The 15,659-nt window shown below is 43.0% G+C and overlaps 1 protein-coding gene across 3 annotated transcripts in view; it reads left to right on the top strand.

Moving 5' to 3' along the window:
* The first annotated feature begins 465 nt into the window (after positions 1–465).
* PAG1 (phosphoprotein membrane anchor with glycosphingolipid microdomains 1) overlaps positions 466–15,659 on the top strand; it is a 109,110-nt gene continuing 93,916 nt past the window's right edge. For all 3 annotated transcript variants that reach the window (XR_014316997.1, XM_082754288.1, XM_082754287.1), the window contains exon 1: positions 466–583. The gene's annotated coding sequence lies outside the window, so the exon portion shown is untranslated. The remainder of the gene's footprint in view (positions 584–15,659) is intronic.

Below are 15,659 nucleotides of genomic sequence, written 5' to 3'. Positions count from 1 at the left end.
GAAACGTATAGTAATTGTGCAATTTCCCTAAAACTTCCCCCGAGATCTAAGTTAAAGCGTTCTGCCCTTGCAGCCTTTCCTGCCGTTGCTCTCAGAGCGCCCTGCACTCGGTCCTTGCACTTCTCTGCGCGATGAAAAACGCGGCCATCCCTTCCACTTCAACACCTTCTTCCTACATTAAACACCCCCCCAGGACCTACCCGGAGGTCCTTTTTGTCCTAACACCTGTCCTTCCCAACCACGCTCGCGGAGCAGAAAGGCAAAACAACCATCACCATAATAAAAAATAATGATGATAAAGAATAAGAATAATAAAATTCCTCCTCTCCCTCCCTTCCAGGCTGCCCACCGCGGGGACATGCGCACTCTCCGCGGGCCGCGCTCCGGCCCCCCCCGACCCTCCCGGCGGGCGGAGGAGGAGGAGGAGGAGGAGGAGGAGGAGGAGGAGGAGGAGGAGAAGAAGGAGGGAGGGGAGAGCACCGCGCCGCAACTTGCTGCTGCTCCTCCTCCGTCGCCGCTGCCCGGCCCCTGCGGGCAGCGCTCCGCGGGCTGCAGGCGGTATCCGCGGGGCCGGCGCCTCCCGGTGAGTCGGGGCTGCGGGGGGCTGCGAGGGGCTGCAGGGGGCTCGGGGAGGTGCGGGGGGCTCCGGGAGGCTGCCCCCCTCCCCTGTCCGGGCTCGGCGGCCATTTGGGGGCGAGTTCCCGCAGGATGCGGCCCCGCAGCTGCGGGCACGGCGTTGTGCGGGTGCCCGGCCGCCGGGATGCGCGGCGCTTGCGGGCTTCGCTCGGCTGGGTTTTGGGTCGGGTGACAGAGCCCTCCGGCTCTGCTCCTCCGCTTGGGACCTCTGGAAACACAGGAGGAGGCGACCGGGGTAAAGCTGGGGCTGCTTTTGGAGGCGCGAGGGGCAAAAGGAGCTCGCTGCCGAAAGTTGGGCTGCCCCGGTGTGCCATGCGCTAATGGCCCCAATTAGCTGAACAGAGCGCCGCAGTGATTCGTAGGTGCCTGAACTATAACGCTCTGAGTGATAGAGCTCTTTAACCTTTCTTTCTAATCTGCCCCGCCGAGATTTGGGTTTAAGCAGAGTCATATATCATCTGTGGTGCTGAATGCTTGAGTTGATTGCGTTTGTAAAAGGAGCGGGCTTTGAAATAATACTGAGCCATTAAGCAACAAACGCAGGGAAAGAGTGACAGTGAGAGAGAGCAGAGAGAAAATTCTGGCAGAAGAGATTTTTCCCCTTCCTGTCAGACAGGCTCGATTAACTTTTATCCAGAGTTCTCATTTTATTAAATGAAACTTCAAAAAATAAGCGTGCTGTGTGAAACCAGAAGCAAGTCTTACTTCGTCCTGTTGAAAGTCTGTGTTGCAGGTAAATTATGATTGGAGTCACGTCTGTTAAGAGAATTTGCAAAAACAAGCTCTGCTTAAGATACCTCGTATGTAAATGGAAGTACTTTGTTACTGTGTTTGTTTCCTTTAGATGATACAGAAGCAGAAACTGCAGGGTTTCAGATTTTACATCTTTAACAATGTTATCCTGATAAACATACCTGTGTGTGAGGGGTACAGCTTCATTATAGCAAAAGTGCCTCCCCTTGCTGGAAAAGTGATTTATTCAGCTGTGAGTTTATTTAACAAGGGCCAAATTCTGCAGCCTGTAGCCCAACTCATGTAAGGGGTGAGAGGCTCTTGCTCTTGTCAAAAAAAAATAGTGAGTACAATATGCACAGCATCTTGCAGGCCTGAAGTACAAGAGCAGTTCTATCTTTAACCAGTATTTCAACACAGGATTTCATTAACATAAAATCAATATTCAGGTCAGCAATGAGGATCTGCAACTTTTGAATGAGAAGCTGATCTGAAGGCAGCACGTTGCTTATATGAGTAAAGGTTGTGGGATGTGACACTCGACGAGCTCATCTATCTCTTATTAAGTTCCTTTTATGAAATGTCACTTAATGAGGAACAAAGGAGGTAATCTATTGCATTTTAAGGCACAGCGCTCCTCAAAAACCTCATTGCCAGGCACTTGAATCTGCCTTTAGATCATGTATTGTATGCAAATGACTACTACTACTAGATAACATACTCTCTAAATCTATCCTACTATTAAAGTTACATTGATTAGAAAGTGGCAACTGGACTTCAAGTCCTAAATAAGAAATGCTTGATAATCTAGAAGTAATTTATATTTTAAGAAGGCTGAGGAATCCACAAGAAATGCACTGAGTTTTCCTTGCTGGCTGTGCAGTGGCATTTAGTTAACGAACACTTTCCTAGGGCAGTGCTGACTTCATTGACAGACAAAGGAGTTAAATCCGTTTATCAGCTCATTGATGCTAATGGTGAAGTGCTGGTGAGTTCAGTGGCTGGAGCAGGACTCACACAGTCCTTCTCCTTCCAGTGGGGATGGAGGTGGAAAATGCAGGGGCTTTTTCACAGTAGTTCCAGTGCTGTATCATTTGTAACTGCAAAATACAATGCAAGAATAAAATTAATAGACCAAGTAGACTGGAAGACATTGTTTAACGTTTAATTGAAACAATAAATCATTCAAAACAGCATGATGCTGTAGGGATGCTGCTGCTTCCGGGTGTTTTGAACCCAGCAGGTGTTGTGACCTGGGTGGGAGCGCTTTGCTGCGGTGCCAGTAGCTCGGCCCCAGCACCTCTCTGCCCAGCCACGGCTCTGCTGGGGTAACTCCCTCGCAAATTAGGGTGTTTGCATCCCAAGGATGCAGGAGCTGTCTTTGCTATCCGTTGCAGTCTGTATATTGTGTATAACGATGCCACAAATGTCTCTTCTGGTGAGGGAGAAGGTTTGGGATGGCTTCTTCCTCAGGCAAAATGCACATTTCTGAGCGTTTGTATCATCAGATATGGCTTATGCTGACTAAAACATGGAAAAGGCAAGCAGTGCACATTCATTTCTGTAGTACTGCTGGTAGTAAACTCTAGACTTTGAATCCACTGCATGTTCGTGAGGACTTGTGGATGTCCTGTAGAAACCCGCTGTATGCGGCAGGAAGCTTAAGCCTGAAGGCTTAAGTCTGAATGTTCAGGTGCAAATTTACTGAAGTTAAGACCCACTTAGTTGCTGTTCCCCCATCTCCATCCTGGTATCTCTCATGCTCTGAATTGATGTGCTCCAGGGCTTCCCTGCAGGTCTCTCAGGGCACATGCTACATCCTGCTTGCCTCGTCCCTGTGTGAGGAACCCCTGTGTGCCAGGCAGGCACCGCTGCGTTGTGCAGACTGCTCATGGACCAGGGTCAGCAGGAACCCCCAGCTGCTCAGCGGCTTCTTCAAGGGCAGAAGCAGCAAACCCCTCTGTACTTTCACCCTTCTTGTCTTCAGTGGGAAAACATTTTATTTTACAACACTGTCTCCACAGTTACTTAAGCAAACTGTGGCACCGAAGCCAGCAGCATCAGTCAAATCTGACAAGCAGCGTGTCCCTCTATGGGAAGGAGCTTGATTCAGCACTGCAGTTTGGGGATTCTGGGAGCATGGGAGAAGGTGGTGGGGGATCCCCTGCAAAAGGGCACCAAGCAGCCAGGTTGTCAGGTGAAAATGAATGACAGGAGGCGTTTCCTCACTTCGTGTGTGTGGTATAACCAAGATTTAATTAAAACAGTGATGGTAGATTATTAGGGCAGATAAATACTGCCTTGTTACAGCCCTCTTGGGTCGTATGTAAGCAGTATTCGTTTAAGAAAGGATGAATGAACAGTCAGTGTGGAGGATAAAGATCAGCATTGTTAATTGCTCTGGAAGTCTTCCGTGGGAAAGTATCAACTCATGAGGAAAGATACTGTCCATAAATGCCATTTAAATATTTACATAACTCAAGGATAAAATTTCAATATTAAAGGCGTGTGAGTACAAAGCCATGTTTTGGGTCCTGCTGGAGATAAGCAGGACTTGTACAGCTGGGTTTGGTCAGTGGTTAATGTATTGTTTGTGCTGTGTTTCCGAATGCTTTGCTGGCAGTAACCAAGAGCTCTTCTTCAGTGCAACCTGTGAAAAACCTTTAATTGTTCTTGTTTAAGTACTGATTAAAAATTTAGATACTTGGGAGACTACATTTGCTTAAATCCTTGTGCTTCAGATGTGGTTAACTTCTAACTTTCGGTGTTCCGGGGAAGGAAGCATGGAAGTCACCATTATCTAAGCTAGGTGCATGGTGATTGATCATCCACTTACAGTTTGTGGCTGTTGATAAGTCTGCAGGGTAAGAAGGAATTGTTCAGATGGGATTTTTTTTTTTTTTTTGTCTTTTTTTGGTCTTTTTTTTTTTTAACTCTGTTACAAATAATTGGAAATGGTAGGAATGTTCCTGTGCTGATCATTGATTTTGTAGTTCTCGCAAAAGGTGATTTTATTTTATTTTTGTCATTTTCCAGTTCTCAGAATGTGGTACAATGCTTTAAAAAATCTGTCTGCTTTCATGTAAACATGATGAGGGTGAGCCTTTGAAAACATATCTTAGCTGATGTCGATAAACAAACTAGCTTGGCCAGAGTAAATCTTTTCATCTAACTTAAAGAGCCACACTGTAATGAGGTAAATATAGATGTACTTAATGTGCTCCTTTCATCCAAATACATAACAAACCCCTTAAAGTACCGCAAACAAATCTAAAATGGATTTCTAAGTGGCTTTCTTTGTGATACTGGAGCAGTTTAGTCTAGCCAGAATAAGACAGGAGTAGAATTTATTCCTGGAGTCATTGAGGTGCTGAGGGGAGTGCTGGCCTAAATGGGAGGGTGCAGAGAGCATATGGGAGACCCAGCTCTTCTCCTGAAGTTCTATGAAAAAGGCAGAAAATGCTTGTTCTCAAATGTGTTTTTTTTTGAAAGTGTGGCTTTTGAAAGAAGCCACTGTAAGGTCTGCCTGGAGCTTTTACTTCAGGCTGCATAACCGCAACTCCCTCAGCCTGTCTGCACAGGAGATGTGCTCCAGCCCTCTGAGCATCTTTGTGGTCCTCCCCTGGACTTGCTCTAACTGGTCCATGTCCTTCTTGTGCTGGGGGCCCCAGAGGTGAACACAGCACTCCCGGTGGAGCCTGACAAGAGCAGAGCAGAGGGAGACAATCACCTCCCTCACTCTGCTGGCTACATTTCTTTTGATGCAGCCCAGGATGCAGTTGGCTTTCTGGGCTGCAAGTGCACATTACCAGCTCGTGCTGAGTTTCTTGTCAACCAACACCCTCAGGTCCTTCTCCTCTGAGCTGCTCTCAATAACTCAGTAAATGTGGCCTCGGAGCCACCTTGACACTCACAGAGAGGTATGAGCGGCAGTGTCGATGACGTTGGCAGTACCATGTTGGTTGGAACTTGCAAGAAAGAGGTTTTGAAAAGAACAGTTCAAGAACAATCTGAAGGTGTGACAGAGGGTTTGATTTTCATTTCCAGACTTCCAACATGACTTTTCAATCACATCATTTTAAAATAGATTATTTGCTTACTGTGGAAAGCATGCTTAGCAAATTTAAACATTTGGTTCCATTGTCCTTGCTTCACGAGGAAGACCACCATGTAACATTTGTATTTTCCATATCACAAAAAAAGTCTTTGGATCTTCTGTTTAAAAAATGCAATTAAAAAATATAAAGGGAAGTGTTTTGTTTTGAAAAAGATAAACCCTCTTTTGGAGAAAAAGACCATAGCTTGGTGTTTTCTTTCTAAACAGAAGAAAATCAGCTCTATTTCATTCAATTGTGGAATAAAATTTCATTGAAAGCTGGGTGATATGTTTATAAGATTTTGAAAATTAGACTGTTTAGACAACTATGCTAGCATAATTACAGAAATTTTTCAGGATGACCTTTTTCTTTGCTGAGATGTTGATGAGTAGGAGGTAATATAAAGAATGATTTCTTTGAGTTGGAGGAATGTTGTGAAATAGCTTTGAATCTAGCAGACTCTTGTACTTTAAAAACATATCAGTAATTTACTGATGTCCAGATTCAGCTCACCATTTGACACCATGAGTAGTCAGACATCCAATTTAGCTCGTGTCTGGTTGCTTTGTGCCATGTGTACAGAAGTGAAATGTATTAAAAACTGTTCAGCTTTGGATGTGTTCATCTGGGGATTTACTCATAAATAATTGATAACCCTCTGAAACAAAATCTCTTCATTACTCCTTGGATTGCTCACCTCATCCCTCCCATGCTCATTGTTCTTGTAGACGCAGGGGAAGAAAGAGGCACTGCTTTAATGAAGGTGTACATCAGCCTCCAGTGCTCCTTTCAAAAGGTCACCCACCTAAACAGGGGAAATGAAATGCATGACAACAGATAAACATTTTATTGTCCTGTGGAGAAATGTGGCATTTCAGTGTTTTAGAGGAACCACTTAGCTGTTGTATTTAACACTTCTTTTCATCCTATCATAGGAGCAGTGCTTATGATGAATTATCAAATCAATGAAATGTTTGCATCTAGTGCCCAGCAGGATAGGACATCAAATTAAGGGCTATTTGATGTGCATTACCAATTATAACTGTGATATTTGGGTTTTATCTTTCAAGATTTTACTGCTGTTAAGTATCCTTGCTCAGACTGTTGACTGCAGTGGAGCAAGTCTTTGCTTTGTGAGCAGTGGTTTCTCGGTGGAGTAAGGGTTTGCATGATTGAACTCTTGTTTACCAGACATAGAAGCATACTGATGAATTTCCTTTCTTGTGAAAAATGAAAGCCTTTCTGCTACCCACAGATCTAATAAAATGTATTTGATTTGATCTAACAAAATCTCATTTTAATGGAAAAAGTGTCTTAATGTAAGTTCATCTTTCTGATGACTTGATTGCTTTAGAGTTATTAGCCAAGGTCTGTAGCAGTCTTTAATGGTGCTAATATTTGCTTGCAGTTTAATAGCCCTAACCAGTGCTAATGTACAGGAAATGTTCAAATCACATAATTAAGAGAACCCTAACAAATATTACAGCTATTTTAATGTGAGGTTTCAGATATTAGTCTTGTTTAATTGAAAGGTGAATGCTGTAAAGGCTTTGTCAGTCTGCTGTTTCAGTATGACAGCACATTCCATGGAGTAAACACAACTCCCAGAGTGCTGATTCCAGCTTTCAGCTTCAGGCAGGAGTCATAGCTCAAACACTTCCATTTTCGCCTGGCAGAAGTGTGCATCTGTGGTGTTATCTGAATTTGTGTCTTCCAAAAAAATACTGGTTTCAATCAAATAAAACAAGAAAAAAAAAATTGAAATAGTCACGTTCTGCCTGATACTGGAGAAAAGGAGGCCTTCACTCCTTCTTCTATAAACCAAAAGATTAAGCTTGCTTATAAAGGATTAACAGAGCTCTCTTCTGTTAATTCGTAGTGGTGTAGTCGAAGTGCCTGATTCTACATCAGTGGAAAATCCATTATCAATCAATGGGAATTTTACAGCTGAAGCCAAAGGGATTAGAGGCTCATCATTTGGAAGTGACTGAAGAAGAGAAAGACCTGGATATGCTTGTTGTCACATGGCTGTGAGCCACCACTAGGGTACGGCCGCCAAAAATGGCAAAGCAAGTCCTAGGTTGCTTCAGGCAGGTTATTTCAAGAGATGTATGAAAGGACAGGGGGGCAGGGCTGCGCAGAATGTTACCTGGGATGACACTTAGCATCCTTGTTACTCACCTGCAGTAACTCACAAGGCAGAAGGGGTACGCAGAGAAACGCATCTACCATGCACAGAGAAACGCATTGTACCATGGTGAGGAGAATTAATGTGAATTAAGGACCCTGGTTTGAGGAGGTCAGACATCCAGGATTTAGGAAGAGACATGGAGAGTGGCACAGATTTGGGAATGAGGGCTGTGTAGGAGCACTGGTGCCTGCACCATGCTGCTGCTCACTGCCACCCGGGGACATTGTTTTAAGAGACTGGAAAATAAGGGAGAGGCGGGAGGAACTTACTCAGTTTTGAGCATGGCATCCTAGCAAATCACACAGCCTGCAAAAGTTTCTTCTAAATAAATAATTGCTACTTTTCCTTCTAGTAGAGTGTGTGGACCAGTGTTCAGACTATTAGAGCATGCACACCGTGAGAAAAACCCGTAGTTCCACACTGCTTTAATCAGGAATATTCATCAAGCACATTCCTAAACGTAATTTTTCTTTCATTTGAAATGCTGTCATTGAGCTTAGTTTAAAAGTAGCTCTGATCCAGAGCCTTGATGTGGACAAAAGTCCCCATGACTTCTGCTGCAGCATTTGGCAGATACATTTCCAAGGGTGGTAATTAATACATCACACACACACACACACACTCATACACACAAAAACAACAACAAAAAAAAAACTGTTCAGAGTAAAAAATACATTTCATACAGTGATTTGGTAAATGTAAATGTATTGTTTTTATCTGTTATAATAGGCAAGATTGTGTCATTTATTTTGGCAATTACAGAGATTAAATTAATTTCATTTTCCTTTATTCTTGTTAAATGCAAAATAATTGAGCCCACATCATGGAAGGTTGGGGCATTGCTGTTTGTAGCTTCATCATTTATTAATCTAACGCATTAGATAAGAGGCTTTATAGATTTGCTTGCCTAAGGAAAAAGAAGAGGAAAATAGATAAAGGCCAAACTGGATCTGTGTATTCTGCCTCACACTTTGAGGTACTGTCAAACTGTTGCCTCATTTTTATCACGTTTCTGTAAGAAAGAACACTTCCCCTGAACAGCGACCTAATGCTTAAACAGTCTGAATATGCCCAGATTTGGGCAAGCCCTCCCTATCATGCTGCTCACGTAGGGATGTAACGTTGTAATGGGACAGGCAAAATAAACTACAAACAAGCATGCCATAGAAAGGTATGTTTAGTACTATCTTGGCCATCTTAATTGTCTGTCCGAGTTACAGGAGGAAGCCAGAAAACAGTATTGGCCTAATGTAGGCTGTGTTGCCATAATCAGCTCAGAAGTGACAGAAGTGCTCCTTTCTTACCTTGATGTAGCTGGAGGGGGTTTGAAAATTGGATATTTCTCTCTGCCTCTGCAGCTCCAAGTAGCCCTGACACTGCCAGCCACGGATTAGTAAAATAAATCCCTCACGTTGATAGTTAAGTGGAAAGTAAAAAGAACATTTTCAGCTTTTTTTTTTTTTTTTTTTTTTCCTTTTTTAATGTGTCATTCGTTGGCTGGTACAGTGACCTCCATTTCATGACTCTTGTGATGTGACTTGTCACAGAGCTTTTCTGCGGGGATTAATTCATCACACAAGGGAGTAGTGGCATGTGACATTATGCATATGGACCTGAGGTAAACGGTTGCCTATAGACCTCCTATAATGAATCTGCACTTAAAGTGTTATCTATTCATGCAATTTGACTTTCTGATGTGATTTTCATTCCTTCTTGTTTTATCTCTTCTTTTAGCTATGTCCTTGGTAGTCAAATGAAATGCGTTTATATAAGCACCTCTTAGTGTTGCCAGTGCAGACAACTTGGAAAAAAATATTCTGTCAATTAAGGACATGAAATTTGCCAATGTATTGGAAAACATTTCTGTGCTAATTATGTAGAGGTATGGTACAGCAGTTCAGTTTTCCAGGGTGTCTTGGTTGGCTGCCTGTCAAATCTTTTAAATTATGGCTCCAGTCAATTTTATTGGCTGAAGTGAAAGCAAGAATTAATTTTTCTTTCCATTCTTAAGATATCACTTCATACTCTTGATTTACATTGCAGCATCAGCTGTGTATTTTAATGTGTGAGTGAACCCTGCAGCCCTTTCTCACTTGTGACTCCTCCTTTAATTTTATTTAACATGTCCATCTCATTTCTGAGCCACACACACCAGGAGCTGATTAGAGTTAACAGTCAAATAATATGTGTGGAAAAACGTGATGTCTGTATTTGGTTACATGAGTAAGTTATGGTGTAGGCTGTAACCAGTTAGCATGAACTAATGGATGTTGGTTTTTCAGGTGACTCTGTTAGCATCTTCATGAGCAGTTTTGTTTACAGAGAAGTGCTGGAGAAAGCAAACTAGCCTAGAAGCAGAGCATTGATTTCCCCCCAAAAAAGAGAGGTAGTTATTATACAGAAATTAGCTAAATTATTTACTCAGCAAAGCAGGCAGCCAATAATTCAGCATTTATGCCTTTACTATTTTTTCAGCATTCAGGCACAGTGTGTGCATGTAACGTGGTGCAGTTTGTTCTTGACAGGCACGTTAACATCAGCAGGTTCAGTTAGAGACAGCTAGGGTGGGCTGACAGGAGAGGCCCAGGCTGTGAGACATGTGATGGGACCCCCAAACTCTTGTTTGGTCAACCAACAAAGGAGGGCAGCCTCACCAGAGCTGCCTGGCCACCTGTTTTCCAGCACTGTCAGAGATGCTGGGTAGGGCAGGTCCTGGGGAGGTGACTTTGGGTTTCATTGCCATCCGTGGAGCACAGGGCCTGGAAGTGCTGGAGCCATCCAGCAGTGCAGGATGTGGCTCGATGCAGGAGTGAGGTGGCCCAAAGAGCTGGGTAGAGTCACCCTGGAGCACCACAGCCCTGCAGGTGTGGATCTCATGCTTGGCTGTCTGGGAATCTGGAAACGCTTGGTTGATTTTTGTCACTTTGCTTCTCCCAGCTGTGGGAATTACTGCCATTGGACAGTGGTAAAATTAGTAGGAGTTGTCAGTTTTAATCAGCAACCAATAATATTTTATTCAGGATATACAGGTAGTAACATTTTCTGAAAACTTGTTTTCATTTGTTTTTCTGAACAGGGCAGAAATTATATTTTGCAGTGCTGTGATAATAGGAACAAGAACTTCCAAGGCTTTGCAGCTACTGTGTTCCATGGAGCAAGCTGCACGCTCTGCTCTGCTCTTTTCTATATTAATTTTGAGCTCGTATATTTAATTACACTGATGATTAAGAAACAGTAACAGCTTTAAACAGGAAAGGCTTCCTTTCACTGGAGTCTAGACTAATAGAAATAAATTAAAAAACAACAGTAACAACAAAAACTAATTTCTATGTTTAAGCGATCTGACAATAGATAATAATAAGTTTTCTGAGGTATAACTCTGAAATGTTAGTTTTCATCATTTAATAAAATTCATACACCCTGCAGTTCATCTGTAGCTGACACTTAGAAAGAATGAATTCAGAAAAAATAAGTGTGAAGATAGTTGTGGGTAAATGACCAGAACTGAGAGATTAATACCTTTTTAAACAACTAGGTACCTGGTTTTATTAGTACTCTGGCACCTCTGGTGTGTGTCTCTATCAGGATGATTTTATGCAGGTAGGAGCGAGCTCTTGCAAAAAAATCATTTATTTTAAGTCAATTATTCTTTAAAGAGTGAGGTTTCTGTGACAGGGAGAAGTGCAGTACTGCTTCCTCTCCCTGCAGCTGGTGTTTCAGCCTAAAAGCAGAAGGGTGCTGAAGGCACACGCTGCAAACTTGATTTTTCCTTACCCTTCCATGTCACCCTCTCTAATGGACTTTTATCCCTCAGCTCTGGCAGTGGTGAGGGTTTGATAAAGTAAGGGGTTAACTTCCCAAAGCGTAGCCTGGCAATTTGGTGTGTACCAAACTAAATTAGGGGATGCTGATGCTGCAGGTAGTTCTTGGAGGTGGATGTAGCTAACATGGGAGTTAGGACTGGAGGTAGTTTGTATTCTGACAGGGGTGCCTGGCTTCTGGTGAGCCACTTGTGCCTGTGGCTTGCCCTGGCTGGTCAGTGCTGTGTCCAGGGGATGTCAGCTTCTGCTGCATTACGGACAGTAGCCAGGAACTGTCCCACATCCAAAATTTAAATATGGGAATAACTGGGAACAAGGGGAAGTACCAGGTCCTGTACCTGGGGAGGAACAACTGCAGGCACCAGGAGGTGCTGGGGGCCACGCAGCTGGGACGTAGCTCTGCAGAAAAGGACCTGGTGGTCCTGGTGGGTGACACATTGAGTGCGAGTCAGCAGTGTGCACTTGTGGCAAAGAATTGGTATCCTGACTGTGTTAGGCAAAGCATTGCCAGCAGGTTGAGCGAGGAGATCCTTCCCCTCTTTATGCTCAGCACTGGTGAGGCCACACTTGGAGTGCTGAGTCCAGCTCTCCAGTACAGGAGACACACGGACATACTGGGGAGAGCCCAGCAAAGGGCCATGAAGATGATAAAGGGATGGAGCACCTCAGATATGAGGAGAGGCAGTGAGAGCTGGGACTGTTCAGCCTGGAGAAGAGAAGACCTAGGGGGAATCTCATCAATGTCTATAAATACCCAAAGGAAGGGTGCCTAGAGGTGAGAGCCAAGCTCTTTTCAGTGGAGCCCAGTGACAGGACAAGAGGAATGGGCACCAACTGGAACACAAGAGGTTCCCTCTGAACATCAGGAGGCAATTCTGTACTGTACAGGTGACTGAGCACAGGCTGCCCAGAGGGGTTGTGAAGAATTTCTGTATATCTCCCTGCAGATCATCAGAAGCTTCATGGACATGGTCCAAGGCAACCCTCTCACTCCAGGTGTCTCTGCTTAAGCAGGGGGCTGAAAACATATAATTTCCAGAGGTTACTTCCAACCTCAGGCATCCCATGATTTTGTGGCCACCCCAGCTACTCTCATAAGCAGCTGTGCTGGATGAGTGGTAGGACCACCTATGGGCCATCTTCTGTGCAGACAGACTTTTTTTTTTTATAGAGCCTGCTCTTAAATAACAGTTCCCTAGTTTGTTCTTTAAAGACTTTGAAATGATTCTTCACTCTCACCCAGAAAAAGATCTTAATATATTATTGGTACCTCTTGTCTGCTTCTCAGTTCATTCCTGCTTCTTCTCTCTCAGTTTTGAAAACAGAAAATCTCATGTGTGCACATTGGGTTGGTTGTTCAGCAGGGAAGCAGGTTGTCATTTTCTCCTGTTCCTGCAGGGTGTGTACAAAAGAGCAGGATTTTCATCTCTGTTGTGACCACGTATGTGAAAAATAAGCAGAAACCTCATTCTTAGCAGTGACTCGAGTCTGTAAATGTTTATTGTGCAAGTTCCCTGTACAGCTTTTTCTAAGTATTGCTTTTTCTTAAGAGCCCATTTTTACGAGCTGTGTTTGTGCATCACTTGTAGCCAGCATTGTGCCACATTTGTCTCCATGGAATAACAAACTAGGTGGTGAGCTTGGCTGTCGTGCTGATAGCCCGTAAGCAGTATCATAGCCAAGATGCAAGGTGGGAGACTTTTATCAACACAGGCCTACAAAGAGCATTTTTGTTGTAAAACACAAAGGTGTGCCACTGAGTTTGTTTCTTCCTTCTGACAGAGCTAACAGCAGCTTGCAAACAGAACACACAAAATATGCAGCTTTTTACACAAGTGAAAGAAATGGAGATGTTATCAGTGACCTTAGCTTTCTCATTTTGTTTTGCAAGCTAATTTTGTATTAATTGCAGGCACAGCTTTTGTCTTTGTCAATAGGGCAATGGCAGTGGAGTTACCCTTTGACTATTGATGTCCAATTTGTTTTTATCCCCTGACTCTCTATTTGAAGAATAAAGTCTGAAACCTTTTTTATATTAATTTATTATTTGGGATTTTCAAAGTTGGAAAAGAGACTGTTCACTGATATATTGGTGCTGCCTTCTCACTGTAAATAGTATTGCTCAAGTGTGGTCCTTGGTGACTGGGAGACTTTCCAGGTCAGGGATGAAGTTGTTTGAGGTGGAAGAGGAGCAGCCTTAACGCAAGTTGTTTGATTTTCTTGAAGGAGGAGAGTTGCCATTTTAGAAAAGGATGAAATCTAAGCCTTTACTAAGTCCTCCCCAAATTACAGGCACAAGAGCTGTTTAAATTCTGGATGTACCTACAATATCAGAAACTTCCAAAGAGAAATGACTGCGTATATGAAACTGTGGCTAAGACCTTCATGAGATGCAAAATGGGTGATTTTTTTTTTTTTTTTTCCAAGACTTGAACTGAGAAGTGGACGCAAACTTTGGTAGGAACAAGTTTAACCAAAGGAGGAACAGATACATGTATTTCTTCCTGCAGAAAACAGATTTCGTTTTTTGGTTTTGGTACTTGTAGCCTCTGGTGTGGGAAGAAAAAACACTTGGCAGGATTGGAGTACGTACGGTGTTTTAAGTCATTTTTACATGTTTCGAATGATTAAGAAACAAATCACATTGTTAAAAGAAAAGTCTTCAAAAGTCAACAGGCCAAATGTACTTGACCAATAGCTGTTGATGAGATTTCCATGATAACTGAAGAATATGTGGATTTTAAACACTTCGTAATTTTGTATGTTGATACCCTGTTGTGGTTTCAAAGGGATTATGTATACAAACTCCTCTGTGCAGAGAGGTGGTTGTGTGTATAAAATGACACTTGGTGCTACATTTGCTCTTTATTATATAAGAGATATGTTCATTTTAATTTCATTTGTGTAAAAACTGTACATTCCTAGCACTGAGAAGTATTCTGATGTTTCCCTCTTTTTATTGCAGCAAATTGATGAGGTATACTCTGAATTGATAAGAGCTAATATCTGAAACTAGTAAGAAATTTTATCAGATTTTTTTGACTGTTGTATGTTTGATTTGCCTCATTCATGCACGTGTGGCATGAGCAGTGAACTTGAATATATGCTCTTGTTCCTTTTAGGAAAACTTCCCATTTGCTACACAACGAAAATGCATACTAAGACTTCAAAGAGTTTCAGAAAAGGTCCAAGTTACAGTGTGTGCATATCTATCTTTTAACTTTTAGGGCTTTTTAGACACCGAAGTACCTTTCCCACACACAAATAACAGAAGACTAGTTAAAAATAGGATTAAAGTCAGGAGGAAGAAAATTCATTTCCTCAGACCCTCAGAGTCGGCATGGGAGGCTGCTTGAACACGTTGTAAAAGTCACATAAGGCATCTGCATCTGAATACAAGCAAGCAGAAACAGTGGTCTGCTGAAAGCACAAATGTTAGGAGTTGTTCGGACTACAAAGCTATTCTTGAGCATATGGGTATCTGCCCCTAATGAATCCAACAGAAAGCAGCCAGGCTGTGTTGAGTCAAATACAAGCTGAACACCGAGATCTAAAAAGGACTTTGAAGAGCAGAGAGTCTGCAATATGAAAGTAAATGATAAACCGCATAGATATCAGAAGGTGGATAGCTGTAAGAGCACTGGTGGGCATGCAGGATCACCGTGCTGCTGAGAGGACATGAGAAGAATGAAAAGATAGTTTAATTGTTCATCACAGGGGAATTTGGGCAGGTGCTTTGCTGAGTGACAAGGATGAGAATGTGTCAGACTGCTGACATATAGAAACAGAAGTGCTGGGAGAAACTGGCAAGCTGGGTACGGAGATGTCTCCCTGTGTTGTGCAGAGCGTAGCCCGTGCTCTGAAGAGGCAGCATTGCTGACAGAAAGCATGCCACGTGCTGGGATGCTGCAGCTGGGATTTGTGAATCTGCACTGCCCTTTTTGGATTTCACATTTAAAAAAAAAAAAAAAAAAGGAATTGGCAGAAAGGAAGAAGTGATTTTAAAGAATGGTGATAGTCCTGGGAGGCTGAGAGCTCCCTGGGGATCAGTTTCTCTACTTGGCACACTCCAGCTGGCTTTCTTTGCCTTCTCCTTTCCTCTCACACAGGTGGGTACAGCCATCCTGCTGTGGTCAGCTCGTGCAGAGCTCTTTGTAAGCCTGTAACTAATTTCACTGTGCA

The sequence above is a fragment of the Aythya marila genome (genome assembly GCF_965140915.1).
Source record: "Aythya marila genome assembly, chromosome: 2".
NCBI classification, from domain to species: domain Eukaryota; kingdom Metazoa; phylum Chordata; class Aves; order Anseriformes; family Anatidae; genus Aythya; species Aythya marila.
The sequence above is the reverse complement of the archived record's forward strand: the minus strand, read 5'-3'. Positions and strand labels throughout refer to the sequence as shown.